Here is a 16,516-nt window from a genome sequence, read left to right on the forward strand (position 1 = left end):
CTTCAGGGCAGGCACTGTTCTCCTATGGAGGTCAGAGGGGAGAGGGAACATTAGACTGGACATCAGCAGCCTGTCAGGAGACCAAATGCCAGAAGGGGTGGCTCTTTTATCTGAATGCCATATGGCAAACTTTATGTTATCATGGACACATACCAAAGAAATGGGGTGCCCACTTGCCAGGCAGTGGAGCCAGAGGGAAAGAAGGTCTACCTAGAGAGGATGAGGTGGGAACGAGGGACAAGCCTGTCCAATTAACCCCTGAAACAATTTCTGTCTTTCCTGATTCCTCTGCAGAGACAATGAAGAGAGATTCACACATACACACACACACACACACACACACACACACACACACACACACACACACACACCACGCACCCCTCCCCGTGTTCCTCCAGTTTACCAGTTTAACTCATCATAGGGAGATGCAGAGAAGCCATCCTAGAAGAAATATGGCCTAATCCTGTTTTCTTTGGCCCCAATTCGATGGGGAGTTTCCAGGTTCAGAGAGACGTTCAGGTCATTTTTCATTAAACAGATGAAGTCACTCCCTCCCTCCCTCCCACCTCCTCCAGGCACCTCCCCCCAGCTGATGGGGCCCGTTTGTCTAAGAAGGTAAAGTCACCTCCACCACCACTTGAGGCAGAGTGCAGGGCCTGGGCTCTGCGGCATTCCTGGCTAGCCTCCCGCAGCAGGATCAGGGCAACCAGGAAAGTGATAGTTATCACATGGAGGCAGCATTAGTCTGAGGCCTCCATTGCAAATTCCTCCCACAAACATTGACTGAGGGCCTGGGGTCTGGGGGGAGGGGGGAAACGACTCCACAGACACCCCCCCCTCTCTCTTCCTGTGTCTCCAGACATCAGATTCTTGTCCTTATTAGTGTGACAGTCCAGAGTGTGTCCACCACCCTGACAAAAGCCTATTTTCCCCACTGTTGCCAACACTCACAAGTCCTCTTTGAAAAAGCCTGTGGTGGGCACTAAGTCTTGTCCACCTTACTCATCCTAATCCCCACACACTGACTCTCACAGGGGCCAAGTCCATACTATTTTCTAACTTCTCCTGCCATTTCCTTATTGAGGTACCCTAGTTGGGCCTTCTTAGAGTGAAGATGTTCTGCTGTGACATACATTTATTAGAGTGACTTAGGTCAATGTAACCACCTGATGCCTCAGTTTCCCCTTTTTTTTCTGAAAATGTTTATGACTGAACCTTAGAGCCAATAAGGTTGTTTTGGAAGTCAGACTATGGCTGACTGTGGGTCTGAGGAACCACCCTTCTGTACCAGAATTTTGTAAAACTAGACTCATAAAGGGCCCCTTAGGAGGTCTTTGAGTGGCTCCAATATACAGTAAAGACCCAGGATACAGTAGAGGGTCCCAAGTACATTCTTCAGAATCCCTCTCACTGCCGCCCACTCACACACTTGCTGGATCTAGCCAAAGCCCAATGTCACCAGATTATGAAATATTTTAGAGAAAGTTTTATGGTAAATCCAAAAGCATGGGGCTTATCACCCTGGCAACATTAACAAGGGCTGGAAACCTTGGAGAACCCTCCACAACAACAATAACAAAAACAACAACAACAAAAAAAGATTGCATTTCGACCCAAGGGTACTTGTTTGTGTTCAACCTCAGCCTTTCTAGCTATCTTAGGGGAAAAAAAGGATTTTTTTTTTCAACAAAAAGCAATAAAAACAAAGAATTTAGAATCAGTATTTTTGTCCATTATTAAGCTTGAACCATGTGGAGGAATTTGAGCTTTGTTTTGACTTTCTCACTCCCAATCCTCTCATCCTTTCCCATATTCTTATCCTTCTGGGGCATCTTTTTGTGTTGAACTGAGAGGTGAACTGTCACTACAGGTAGAGACATATTTCCTATGAAGAAGATGAACCCTGAATTCACTGGCCTGGAACTCTACCAGTAAGTTCAGTAGGTTAAGCTAGTTAACGAGCAAGCTCCAGGGATCCTCCTGCCTCTGCCTCCCTAGTGCCAAGATTCAAGCAGGAGCTACCACGTCAGACATTTCACCTATGTGCTGAGGATCTGAACTCAGGACTTCATGCCTGTGGAGTAAGCACTTGACCAACTGAGCCATCTCCACAGCCTTCTACATTATTTTATTTCAAGAACCCTTCTCTAAAGGGGGTGGGGGAGTTAAGCTGGGCCTGCCCGACACCAAGCTGTTGACCAGTAAACCCTGCCATCAGATACTGTAAACATGACACTTCTGTCTGTTCTCAGTAGTACCTACCATTCAGTAGGTCCTTAATTAATGCCAATCTCATTATCTCCATGAACATGAGACCATGAACATAGACTACGTTGCAGAGAACCCTATACAACTCCCGTGGCTCATCTTGCTTGTCAACCTGTCACATGTGGGAAGAAGGGACTTCCTCCATCGGATTGGGCTGTAGCATGTCTGTGGGGCATTTTCTTGACTGCTGATTGATGCAAAAGGGTCCAGCCCACTGTGTGTGGCACCATTCCAGGGCAGGAGGGCATGGGCTGTATTGGAAAGACAGTTGGCCATGAACCCTGACGCAAGCTAGAAAGCAACATTCCTCAGTGATTTCTGCTTCACATTCCAACCCTGACTTCCACAATGGTGGATGGTAACCTGGAGGATAAAATGAACCCTCACCTTCCCAAGCTGCTTGTGGACACACACAGAACAGAAAATAGCAAGAATAAATACCATTTTATCACTGGTCCTTCTACAAACTGCTTATTGCTCTGAGGCTCACATGGTTTCCATCCTCCAGTAATAGTACCTGTGAGCAACACAGAGCTGAAGTTAGGTAAAGCCAAGAAGAAATGTGACCTTGATTTCATTCTCACACTGTTCTCTCCTTTCCACTTTCTTCTCCTTTCTTACATCTCCTCTCTTCTGGATGTTTCCAGGGTCCCCATGAAATCTTTTTGTGCTAAAACATTTGTGGCGCTCCGACTGGGATGTTACTCCACCATTCATAGATTCGAATTACTTTAGTCTGGATTTCTGGAGAGTAATTCTTGTTTTAGTTTGATTTATTTTGGTTTAGGTGTATGGATATCTTGCCTGCAAATGTCTATGCACAACCTGCATATAGTATGCCTATGAAAGCCAGAAGGGGGTGCTGGATTCCCTGGAACCGAAGTTACAGATAGTTGTGAGCTTTCATGTGAGTGCTGGGAATTGGACCCAAGTCTTTTGGAAGAGCAGCCACTGTTCTTAAATGCCAAGACATCTCCCCAGCCCTGGGAATATTTTTTAGAACAAATACAGCATGGTGAGATGCTCTCAAATTTGCATGAATTCTAAGCAGCCAGTCATGTTTATGGAATATGTATACAAAGAAGACACATCTCCTGGATTTTTCAGGATTTTAACTGACCTTAATCCAATTAACATTATTACCTTCTGGCACGTTCTCTCTTAAGAGTATCTAAGCATAGATTCATCCTAGCTCGAAGAGATGGGACAGGAGCAAGAGGCCAGATGGTCCAGTTACATCCACAGTCAGAAAGCAGAAATGGGGATGTTATATTTTTTAAGATACAATTGTACTAGCTCTTATAGTAACCAAACCATTTCATTATGCTACAGTCCACGATTTCTCACATACTGTTATTGTGCAGTTGTGTGTTTGTGTTCATGTGGGTGTGTGCACGTGCATGTGTAAAGAGACCAAAGGTTGATATCACTGCCTTCCTAAATCACTCTAGACCTTATGCTCTTGAGGCAAGGTCTGTCTCTGAGCCTTGAATTCAAACATTAGGCCAGGCTGCTGGGCAGTGAGCTCTAGGGATCTGTTTGTCTATGTCTTCCTGCCATTGAAGTTACAGATACCTACCTGGCTTTTACAGGGGGTAAGGGAGTGGGTAGGCATCTAAACTTGGGTTCTCATGCTTGAGTGGCAAGCACTTACCTTACTAGTTACATCCTTAGCCCGGTGGTTGATTTGTTGAGCTCAATTACCAAGATTACATTTGCTCCTGTATTGACAGCAGGATGGTACATTCAGTATCAGCAGAAGTAAGCAGAGGAAAATGGATTCACATCTCTGAGACTCTACTCTGTCAGATGCTTTATATATATGATTGTATCTAATCCATTTAATAACCCTTAGAGACAGCCATTACTATTACTATTCTACAAAGAAAGAAACTGAGGCACAGGGATATTAAACAATTAACCTAAGGTCATATTATGACTAAAAGACATAGGCAAGCACCTCAGACTCACCACCCACACCCCATCAGTTTCCAAAAGAGTGTTTGAAACAGGGTTTCTAACAGCAAAGGAAGAATAAAAGGAAAAACACAACTTTTAGGTTGTAAATTATTTCACAGGGAATCTTGTTAAAGCAAATGCTACTTGTCCCTCTGAATAAAATCCAAATTCCTGCCGGGCGGTGGTGGCGCACGCCTTTAATCCCAGCACTCGGGAGGCAGAGGCAGGCGGATCTCTGTGAGTTCGAGGCCAGCCTGGGCTACCAAGTGAGTTCCAGGAAAGGCGCAAAGCTATACAGAGAAACCCTGTCTCGAAAAACCAAAAAAAAAAAAAAAAAAAAAAAAAAAAAATCCAAATTCCTTATTATCCAGCCCCCCCTACTCCAGGACAAATGATAGCCTACATACATACCTAATCCAGCCCACCACAGATTGTTGCAAAAACAGCCGCACACACATTGGTCTGCAAATCATCTACCTTCAAGCCTACTGTGGTGGCCAAGTTGAGAATAGTCGTCACTTTTTTGTTGGTGTGACAGGAGACGAGAAGCTGTTTAAGGAAAGATTCAGTCACCCAGGCTCACAGTTCCAGGGTACACAAGTCCACTATGGTAGGGAAGGCACAGGAATGAGAGGTCAGATGATCCCATGACATCCCTAATCAGGAAGTGAGGCCCTGCCAGAAAACCTCAAGGCACACCCCCGGGAACCGGCTTCCTCCGTGAGGCTCTCCATCTTGAAGATTCTGCAACCTTCCCAAGCAGCACCACCAGCTAGGGACCAAGGGTTCAAACACATGAGCCCATGGGGGACAGTTCACATTCATATCCCAATAGAGAGTGGTGACGCCATGCCTACAGAGCCCAGGCACTTTCCATCTGGCTCTCCACTGAGAGGATTTACCAATCATTTCACCTATACATTCCAGCTCTTGTACTCTGTCTCCTAGCTTCCTACCATCTGCCTTCTTTCTCATTCTCAAATCTCTCAAGCCCTTCGCTGCCTCGGGGCCTTTACACACACTACCATCTTGACCTAAAGAGCTCTTTGATCAGAACCTTTCACGTTGCCTCCTTTCTGTTTTCCATCTTAGCCCAACTAGTCCTGTTCTAAGGAACCTACTGATCTCAGATGTTGCCCTCACCCCAGGCATCCCCTAACCCGTTCTCCTCTTTCGTGATACCATTTTGCCACATGAAATAAGCTTTGTCATGAATATGTTTGTCTCTCCCATCGAGGCTTCGAGCTCTGCCCTGTCCCTCAACTGATTTCCAGCATTAGAAGAGCATTTGACACCAACCAGGAGCTCTTGAAGGACTTATTGAAGAATTCATTGATACATCAAGTCTCTTTTATTCCCATTATCCTACACTGAAATTGAATCTGAGAGGACAGGAAGCAAAATAACTCTCATAAAGCAGTCAATTACATCAACTGACTTAACTACACATTTGTGAGCCTGGTTATGGACTCCAAAAACAATAGGATACAGAGGTTGGAAGAAAAGGGTGCAAGTGAGCGGAATGGGCAGCAGCATTGAGTGTTAAGCTGTGTACAGAATGCCATGTGGACGGTATTTCCTGGGGCAGGGAATCTGTCCTATGGGACAGATTCCAGCGCGGGGCAGGGAGAGAGGCAGACATGTTTTTGTTTTTCTCATTCTCAGAAAATGAAAAGTCCCTTGTTTATGTAGCTGTCCTTTGAAGTCACATTTCAGTAAGTGAAGTGCCTGTCCCAGGAAATCCTGGAAATGGCTGAAATCGTTCTCCTCGACTTGCTGAGAAAGTGTGGCCTCATCCTTCCTTGTTTCCATCTCTCTCACAAGCCAGCTTCTAGGACATGTCTGCCCAACACAATCAAAGTGAAGGGAGGGGACAAGCTGAGGCAAAGACAGGGACATTTATCCGCATCAGGCCACACTCTCAGGTCCCAGCATCCTGGGTGTTCTAGGCTCTCAATCAAAACTGGCTATCTTTTCTGGGGTTCTTGTGTCTGTTCCCCATATGTGCACCTGTCTGTACCCAGGAAGATGCTTTATCTGTGGGATGATGGTTTCCAACCTCCCCACTGCTGAGCATGCTCAGACACAGTCTCTTTCTACTGTGGTCTCCTTGTTCCCGCAGGCAACTGTGCTAAGCCCACAAACTGACAACATTCTCACTCTCTCTCCCAGGATATTCACCTGGAACCAGTGAAGGCATTGGTTCCCTTCCGTGGGAGAGGTGACATGTTGCCCCTATGTCAACCTAGGTATTTAGATTCAATTTGGGTGCCAGTTCTCTCTGCTTCTCCACTGCAAGAACTCATTTCAAAACTTGGCCCATAACCATTTCTAAAGCCTCAGTTCTTCATTTTGGGGTAAATGAGAAACATGGTTTGTGAATAAGTTTCTTCCCAAAGGCTGGGGAAACTGATGAAAGTTGGGTCCCTAGCAGGTGGGTCCAAACTCTGGGAGGTGAATAGGCATAAGCATTGTGGCCTAACCAACGGATTAGTCCATTTGTGAATCCCTAGATAAATAAACTGAGTGAATGGGACGGAGTTGGAGGAAGTAGTTCTCTGTGGAGTATGCCCTTGAGGGAGGGCATCTTATTCCTGACGCTCGCTCGCTCTTTCTCTGCTTCCTGGTTTTCTTGAGGTGGGTGGCTTTGCTCTCTACCCGTGATGCTCTGACTGATCACAGCCTCAGAGCAGTGCAGTCAGCTGGCTCTGAACTGTGAAGCCCCTGAAACTCTGAGTCAAGAGTCCTTTGAAAGACCAGCGGTGGTGGTCACAGGGTTCCACTGTTCGGCAGTTATTTCCTCTGAATTGAAACGTTCCCCACCACAGGGAAGGCCATAGAGATTCAGGAAGTATACAAAACTGCAAGCCTCAGCCAGCTCCTAACACTTAGAGAGTCACAAGGCAAGCAGTAACAGCTGGCAGAGGAGACTCTCCTATCGCACCACCTGCAAGCCATGTGAGGAGCTCCAGGGGTGCAGCTTGCATGCTGTCACCCATGCTAGGGTGGGCTTTTGGGTGATGGACCTGTCTTGGAATTACCCATGCCTCTCCAGCCACATCCCTCTAAATAACCCCCCAAACTCGCTGGGTCATCAAGCTGGATTTGGGTGATATGGTTTCTCTGATCTGGTGTCAGCATCTGGCAAGAGACATTTGCTCATGTCTGCTCAGGAAAAGCCGCACAATGCTGATGAGCGCAGATGGTAAGGTAATGCTGCCCAGTGAAGAGGGGAGCCCCACTGCATGGCCACAACTCCCCTAAAAGTATCCAAATATGCTCTTTCTCCCAGATTCCCCCTCCCTTATTTTACTGTGGGAAAACAACAGCAATAAATTAAAAACAAACTTTACCAGCAGTACATGGATCTTCTGCATTCAACGCGGTGTGATTTTGACCTATGTATATATCGACATACCCAACATCCCATCTAACTATCGAACATATCCATTAGCCCAAAAAGTCTGCTCATCTGGTCTTTTGGTCAATCCCCATCTTCCTATATCTAGTGTCTAGTTTGATTATGCCACCATAGATTAGATTCTGTACTTTTTTATTATTTTTCCCTCTCATATATTACATCTTAATTACAGTTTCCCCCCTCCTTCCTCTCCTCCCAGTCCATCTCCCCAACCTTCCCTTACCCTCAACCTCCCCTCACCCCCATCCACTCCTCTTCAATTTCCCCTCAAAAAGGGGCAAGCCTCCCAGGGATATCAACCAAACATGGCATATCAAGTTGTAATGAGACTAGGCACCTCCCTCACATTAAGGCTGGACAAGGCCATGCAGTGGGAGGAAATGGGTCCCAAAAGTAGGCAAAAGAGTCAGAGACAGCCCCCAAGGCCATTACTACAGGTCCCACAAGAAGACAAAGCTACAAAGACTAACATACACTCAGAGGGCCTGTGAGACCCATGCAGGCTCCCCGATTCAGACACTGCTCTTAACATAACTGAAGTTATACATCATGAGTCCCTTTATACCTGACTTCTTTCACACGACATGTTTTGAGAGTCGCCAATGCCATGATGTGTCAGTAGTTTTTCATTGCACAACTGTGTAATATTTCATTGTACAACTGGGTAAGAATGTGTTTCTTTATACATTTTCCTGTCATCTACACTGTGTCCAGTTTGAGACAATAGTGAATAAAATCCATATAAATCTCTCTTGGGCGAATACCTATAAATATGATTGCTGAGTCACAGGAAAGATACATGTTCACCTTTATAAGAAACTGCCAGTCCATTTTCCAAAGTGTTCAGATCATTTTGACCCCTACAGAAACAAAGAACCATTCCAGCTCCTACACACCCATGCTAACGTTTGTCATCAAATCTTCTACATTTCATGTTCCATGTTGTGGGTGTGAAACGGTGTCTGCATTAGTTATTTCTCTCATTGCTGAGACAAAAGATGAAAGGAACTTAAGGAAGGAGCGGTTTCTTTAGGTTCATCGATTGAGTGTATACTTCAGCACAGTGAAAAACGCATGATGTTTTTGGGCTGGTTGTTTGTACAAAGTGGCTGGTCATGTTGCACCCACAGTCAGAATGCTGATGCTCAGCTTTCCCTTTCCTTTTTGGCCTAGGATCCCATCCCATGGGATAGCACTGCCCTCTTTTTGGATCTGTCTTCCTATGTCAATGAAAGCCTTAGACACTTGTTTTCAGCCATGCCCCGAGGCTTCTCACCAAGGGGATCCTGTCAAGTTGACAACATGACCCTTCAGGGTATTTTATGTGTCTTTGGCACTGTCAGCCCTCCCTTTCTCAGCACCCCAAGAGCTCCCTTGCAACTGTTTGGTGCTACAGAACTCAAGGGACATCAGAAGTGATGACCACCCTCTGTCACACATATTATTTTGAAGCCTGGATGCTTACTCTCTTTCTTTGGAGGGAAATGGCTTCAGATATCTATTTTTCTTCTGATTTCTCATTTTTGCAGCTGCCTCAGTGATGTCTCAGTCCAACTAGCCCCAGATGGGGACATGCCAAGATCTGTGAGGGAGTACACTGCAATGTCCTTCCAGGTCCAGCTGGAGACAAATAGAGCAAGGACTCCAGAAATGTCTAATCTGTGTCTTGGGACCACTTATGACAACTTGGGAGGTGGATGAAGCCAAGGGATAAAACAGTAAAACTGTAAAGTCAAGCAAACAGCTGAGTTTGGAGCTAGCATTTGTACAAACAGATCTTCATCCCTGGACTTATGGGCCGCTAATTTACAGCTATGCAGATAAAGGGTCTTGTAGAAAGACAATTGTGGACTTGAACATTTTAAGCAAGGTAAGGATTTCATCACTGTAGGCTGAGATAAGAGCAGTTGCTTCTCTCCTTGATCCCCCAAATCAGATATGGAGGAAGGTACCCCCAACGCACATCTCCCTCACACTGGGTCCATGGATCTCAGAATGACCATGCTTGAGCCTGTGTCTCCCCAGACCACAGAAGGGTCACCCACCTCCCTGAGTCAGTTTTCAAATTCTATGAAATTTCAGAAGCCTTCAGCAAACAGGAGGAAACATGTGACCTCTGGGTGATTTCATCACCCAGCTGGCCCCTGCCTGAACCCCAGCCTCCATGGAGAATTCTTGAAATCCAGTCTACCCTCCACCTGCAGCTGTTTTCTGGGATATCACAAAGAATGTCATAGCACTGTTAAGTTCCCCCAGTGCCCCAGCCTCTTCATCCTCTTTTTCTGTCAAGACTCTTCTGCCTCTGATTTTCATCTCTGTTATCTGATCACTTTGATTAAACCTTTGCATGAGTGGGTCACTGTCATAATCAAGTCTGCACCGCATGCTGAATTCCAAAATGGAGGTGGCAATGAAGCAATCTGAACCAACAGCAGACCCAGATTCGAAGTCAACCATGAGCAGGAGCCGATCAACAGACTTGAGGCCAAATGACATTCAGCTACCCAGATAGAGATCAGCTATTAATCAAACTGTCCTCATACTCTAGTTGATGCAGCCACATTGCCTAAGAGTCCTCATGACAATACAGGTTTCCCGTTTGTCTCCTATGTCACAAATGCAAAGCAGGAAGCTCATAGTACAAAGGTAAATATAAGACCCAAGACCAAGGGGTAGGACATGTCTAGTATGTTAACAAAAGCTGGAGATCTCTGTTTCTGGATTAAGTGCTCAAGGGAGTAAAGGGAATAGAGAATTTAGAATCAAGAATTTTCTAGGTTCAGGCTGGAGGGATGGTTCAGTGGTTAAGAGGACGGGCTGGTCTTCCTGAGGATCCAGCTTCAATTCCAAACATCCATGTGTCAGCTCACAACTAGCCCTAACTCCAGTTCCAGGAGATCCAATACCCTTTTCTGGTTCCTTTGGGCACTGCACAGACATGGTATATAAATATACATGCAAGCAAAACCATAAACATATACATAAAATACAAATAAATACATCTTTAAAAAATGATTTCCTAGGTACCATCAAAACATGGATTGCTTTTCTAAAATAAACAAAAGATTACTTTAGGGCCAAAGAGCTTGCTCAGTGTGTAAAGGCACTTGTAGCCAAGTCTGATGAGTGACCTGAGTTTGATTCCCAGACTGACAAGGTATGGAGAAAGTAGACTCCTGAAAGTTGTCTTCTGTTCTTCATGCTTGCACATGGCATACACACACACACACACACACACACACACACACACACACACACACACACGTATGCATGCACGTGTGCGCGCACACACACACATAAATGCAAAAGCAAAATTATCTGAAGCAAACTCAACATTCTGATTTGTAGAGTCATCTAGCATTTAATTAGCAGCCAGTTGATTCTAGTAACAAGGTTATAGTTTGTGCCTGCCTCTGAGATTTAACTGAAATTAAAATTATTATTATCATTCAAGCGTTGATAGTGGGAACTAAGTTAGAGAATAGCAAATATTTTACTTTCCCAGAAACTCCTTGCCTGTCCTGATAGGCTATCTATACTCCCTCCTTCCCTCAAGTCACTCCTTTTTCATTCTTGATTTCTCAGTGCTATCAGGTCCAAAAGCCCCCCCCCCAACCCCCTGGAAAAGTGGCTAGTTGCTGAATGGGAGCCAGCAACCATGACTATGGTTCTTTTCTGCTTACTCAGGGCATCCTCCCGGTCAGTCATCGACAAATGGCGCATTACCCTGCTGTTGCCTTTACATGCCAAGAAGTCAACAAAAAAACAGGTTCCAACAAGTCAGGGGATTTATGAGAGATTCAAGGAAAGAGCGGTGCACCACACAGGCAGCCGAACATCAGTGGACTGGGGACTACCTGCCAATCTTCTGTGCCTACTGGAAGATCATTCCATCCCCCATTAGAGCTTCTGCCTTGGAGAGCAGTGATGAGGATGGGACCTGTGGGGTGGGTGGCATCCAGCAAAGGATCCTGGTTTGAACGGCATCCCCACCCCTGTTTCCAAGCAGAGCCCTGACAGAGCACAAACCCCCCTGAGTGTGGATCCATCCCAAAAGCTGCTGCTTCTTTGCCACAGCTGCTTCCATTTTTTATAACGATTTTCTCTGCCTTTCATTTTTTGGGCCAAGAAGAAGCTCAGGGGGCCCATCTGTTCCTCTCTTCCTGTTTCTCTGTTCCCAGGAGGACATCATACTCATGCTCACGTGCACACACATACTCCACAGAGGACCACCAGAACTCCTTGGATGGCAAAGGAGATGGAGAACAGAAGTGCGCATCATCCCCCAGCAACACTCCAAAATGCTGGAAGAAGGGGCTGCCTGGGACAAGTAGCATCCTCAGCTTCCAGGGAAAGTATCTAGCACAGAAACAAACCTTCCCACGCAAAGTCTGGAGTCTCTTCCTCAGAGGGTAAGCCCTCAGGAAAAAGAAGGAAGAAATGAAGGCAGAAAGGAGGGAGGGATGGAAGGGATGGGAGAGGCGTGTCAAGTGACTTCCTCTACAGAGAATGAGCACTTTTATAGGAGTTGGTTTGGGTTTTGCCGGAGCACTAGTCTGGCTTTTGGAAGCTGCTTCCCAAGTCCCAGAAGTCATCAGAGAACCCTGACGATGTGCCTGCCTGGGTACCAGTAGGATCCTGCTTTCTGGTAATGACGATTTCCAGTTTGGAAACCTCTGCAGATGCAGATACCAAGAGGGTGACATCTACATCTTTATGTTTGTTTTTCCATTGGTGAACACTCTGAATCGCTGCGACAAGTAGAGCCCAGACCTTGTGAGCCCTCGACCCACATTTTGAAGAACTGAAGTTGCCCCCTGATGGGACTTGGGAGTCAGCCCCGGGCTGCAAATCCCAGGACACACAGACCCATAAGTAGAATGGAACACCACCAGCCACACTCATGCAAGGTGCCAGCTAGGGGAGATTAGAAGCAGGGTTCCCCATGCTCGCTGAAGCAGGGCCGAGGGGAGCCACAAAGACTGAGGAAGGAAAGTGGTCTCTTCACCCCATTTTCCCAACAACTTCCAAGGTCACTGGAAAAGCACATGGCAGAATGTCTGAAGTCCCACAAGGGGCCAAGGACGGGGCTTCCCCTCGCTGCTCTCATTTCCCTACCAGACGGTTCTAAAAGCTCAAGTCACGCCCTGCTGCCCAATGGACTCCCACCCAGGGTGCCAGGAAAGGCGGACTCTGAAGAGCAGCCCCAACTGTCGCCCCACCCCCACCCACAAAGCTTTACTAGCCCTCCATTATTTGCATAACAAAATACAGCCCCGCCCACAGCCCCGCCCACCTTGCCTTTCTCTAGTCCCCAGCCCACAGATCCCTCTCACCGCGGCCCTGGGGGTTTGCACCCGAATCAAGTTCTTGCTGCAGCCCTGCCACTGACTTTTCCCACTATTCTTGCCCTTAAAATGCCTGGTCTCCTTCACAGTTGGATTGTGGCTTGTCCCCTGCAGGCTCACGGATTTGTGCAGTGGATCGTCAGCTGCTGGTACTGTCTTAGGAGCTCAGGGAAGCTTTAAGAGGTCATTTCCAGGGCTGGAGGTTAGCGGTTAAGATGGCAAAGGACACCGTCAACAGTTTTTTTTTTTTAAATGGCAACCTACAGAACTGGAAAGAACTTCACCAACCCCACATCCTACCGAGGGCTGATCTCCAAAATATATAAAGAACTCAAGAAACTAGACATCAAAAAAAAAAAAAAAAAAAACAAATAATCCAATTTTAAAATGGGGTACAGATCTAAACAGAGAATTCTCAACAGAAAAGTATCAAATGGCCAAGAAACAGTTAAAGAGATGTTCAACATCCTTAAGCCATCAGGGAAATGCAAATCAAAACAACTCTGAGATTCCATCTTACACCTGTCAGAAAGGCTAAGATCAAAAACACAAGTGACAGCTCCTGCTGGAGAGAGTGTGGAGCTGCTGGGGGCGTGCAAGCTTGTACAGCCACTTTAGTAATCAATATGGCGGTTTCTCGGGTAAGTGGGAATCAATCTACCCCAAGGCCCAGCTATAACACTCTTGGGCATATCTCCCAAGGATGCTCCATCCTGCCACAAGGACACTTGCTCAACTATATTCAAAGCAGCTCCATTCGTAATAGCCAGAACCTGGAAACAACCTAGATGCCCCTCAACCAAAGAATGGAAAAAGAAAATGTGGTACATTTACACAATGGAGTATTATTCAGCTGTTAAAAACAATGACATCAGGAAATTTGAAGGCAAATGGATAGAACTACAAAAAATCATCCTGAGTGAGGTAACCCAGACCCAGAAAGACAAACATGGTGTGTAGTCACTCATAAGTGGATATTAGCCATAAAAATAAAGGATAAACATGCTATAGTCCACAGACCCAGAGAGACTAGGTAACAAGGAGGGCTCAAGGGGGGGGGGGGATGCTTGGATCTCCCTGGGAAGGGGAAATAGAAGAGATTTCATGGGTGGACTGGGAGTGAGTGGGGGAGGAAACATGAGGAATCAAGTTGGGGTGGAAGGAGAGAGTCCCAAAAACTATGACCAGCTTTTCAGGGTCAGGTGGAATCCTCAATACGAGGAAAACTCCCAGGAATCTGCAAAGATGACCCCAGCTAAGACATCTAGCAATAGCCAATACACAGCCTGAGCTGTCCATCTCCCATGACCAGGCAAGACTTCCAGGGGAAGGATTGGGACATCAACCCAGCCACGTAACCTTCAGCCTACAGTTTGTCCTGCCTCTGGGATATGCTGGGGCAAGGGTAGCCCGGAGATTATGAGAGTGGCCAACCATGACTGGTCTAGCCTGAGACCCATACTACAAAAGTGAGCCCACCCCTAACACTGCCTGGAGTGCCACACACAACTGGCGGGGGGGAGTCGATGTAATGATGCCTAACAATATTCTGCTATACTCATAGACTGGTGCCTAGCCCAGTTGTCATCAGAGAGGCTTCACCCAGCAACTGATGGAAACAAATGCACAGACTTGCAGCTAAACATTAGGCCAAGCTCGGGGAATCTTGCTGAAGAGCGGGAGGAAGGATTGTAGGAGCCAGAGGGGTCAAGGACACCACAAGAAAACCCACAGAATCAACTAACCTGGCTCATAGGAGCTCACAGAGTCTGAACTGACAACCAGGGAGCCCACATGGGACTGACCTAGGCCCTCTGTAAATATGTGACAGTTGTGTAGCTTGGTCTTCTCGTGGGACTCCTAACAGTGGAAGCAGGGGCTGTCTCTGACTTTTTTGCAGGCTTTTGAGACCCTAGTCCTCATACTACATCGCCTTGCCCAGCCTTCATACAAGGAGAGGTGCCTCATCTTAGTCTCACTGCAACTTGATATGCCATGTTTTGTTGTTATCCATTGGATGGAGGCCTGCCCTTTTCTGAGCAGAAACAGAGGAGTGGATGGGGGTGGGGGTGGGGTGGAGGATGGGCAGACACTACAGGGGACTGGGAGGAGAAGAGGGAAACTGCGCTTGGGTTGTAAAATGAATATATTTAGTAAAAAAAAAAAAAAGTTATATAAAAAAAAGTTATATTAAAAAATGTTGCCTACTCTTTCAGAGGACCTGGGTTCAATTCCCAGCACCCACACGGTGGCTCACAACTATCTCTAACCAGGCATGCATGTAGTGAATGAACACATATGCGGACAAAACAATGATACACATAAAATGAATAAAGAAAAGTTAACAAAGAGTCAATTTCCTAAAGGACTGATATCCATATGAACTCACAGAGATTGTGGCAACACATAAGACCTGGGTAGGTTTAAGTAGACAAAATCCCAGCATTGGGAAGGGAAAATGAACACAAAGACTCATCCGTAGCAGAGAATCTGATACCTGCTGGGAAAGGGGAACTCAATTTTCTCCAATGCAGTGTCGTTGGGTATATCAACATACTCCAGGGCAGACCCGAAGGTCAAGCTGGGAAGCGGCTGAGGCAGAATGTAGGCATACTTGTTGTGGAAGGCTGAGATTAAATTTTTCTACCTGGGTACAGTGGCTCATGCCTATAACCCCAGAGCTTCCTGAGTCAGGAGGATTGCCAGGAGTTCTAGGCTAGCCTAAGCTACATAATGAATTCTGGACAAGACTGGGCTACAGAGACAGAACGTGCCTAAAATGAGGAGCAGGAATGATCACACTCCAGGTTCAGTAGATGTCTGCAATAACCATTTTACACATGTTTTTTCGGAGCATGTGAGCCTGTAAATGCAAAACGTAAAGCCACATTGTACCTTGTGCTTGCCTCTACTTAGCAACCCATGCTGCATCCTTCACTACCGACATCTTTGTTTGCCTGGGAAGTTGGGCCTACTAGTTGCTCTGGACAGTCACAGATAAGGAAGCAACTGCCAGGCTTCTGGACAGAGGGCCATGGCTCCCACCACTGTTGACAGGGGCTTGTCCCAAAGGGAGGGGATGTAGCTCCCATAACAGAGTGCTTGCCTCACATACACAAAGCCTGGGTTCCATCCCCGGTATCCTGGTTGCAATGGTACATGTCTGTAATCCCAGCACTCCAGAGACAGAGGCAGGAAGACTGAGTTGAAGGCCATCTTCAGCTACACAGGGAGTTCAAGGCCAGTATGAGATACATAAAACTTTGTCTCAAAAACAAAATACCAAGAGAATACACTCTTAAATGTTCACCTTTTCCTCTATTTGAAAAAATAACTCTTTTGAAGGACACGGGATCTCCCCCCAGGGTGACAGATTGGGTCTTGCCTCTCTAGGAGACCATTATGACTCAGGAGTAAAAGACACACAAATGGGGAACCTATCCATTCATTTACTCACAATGAGTTGATTTTCTTACCTTTCCTTATTAGAATAAAAAACTCAGAAGCCGCATATGGTGTG

The sequence above is a fragment of the Peromyscus maniculatus genome, chromosome 8, assembly GCF_049852395.1.
Source record: "Peromyscus maniculatus bairdii isolate BWxNUB_F1_BW_parent chromosome 8, HU_Pman_BW_mat_3.1, whole genome shotgun sequence".
Lineage (NCBI taxonomy): Eukaryota > Metazoa > Chordata > Mammalia > Rodentia > Cricetidae > Peromyscus > Peromyscus maniculatus.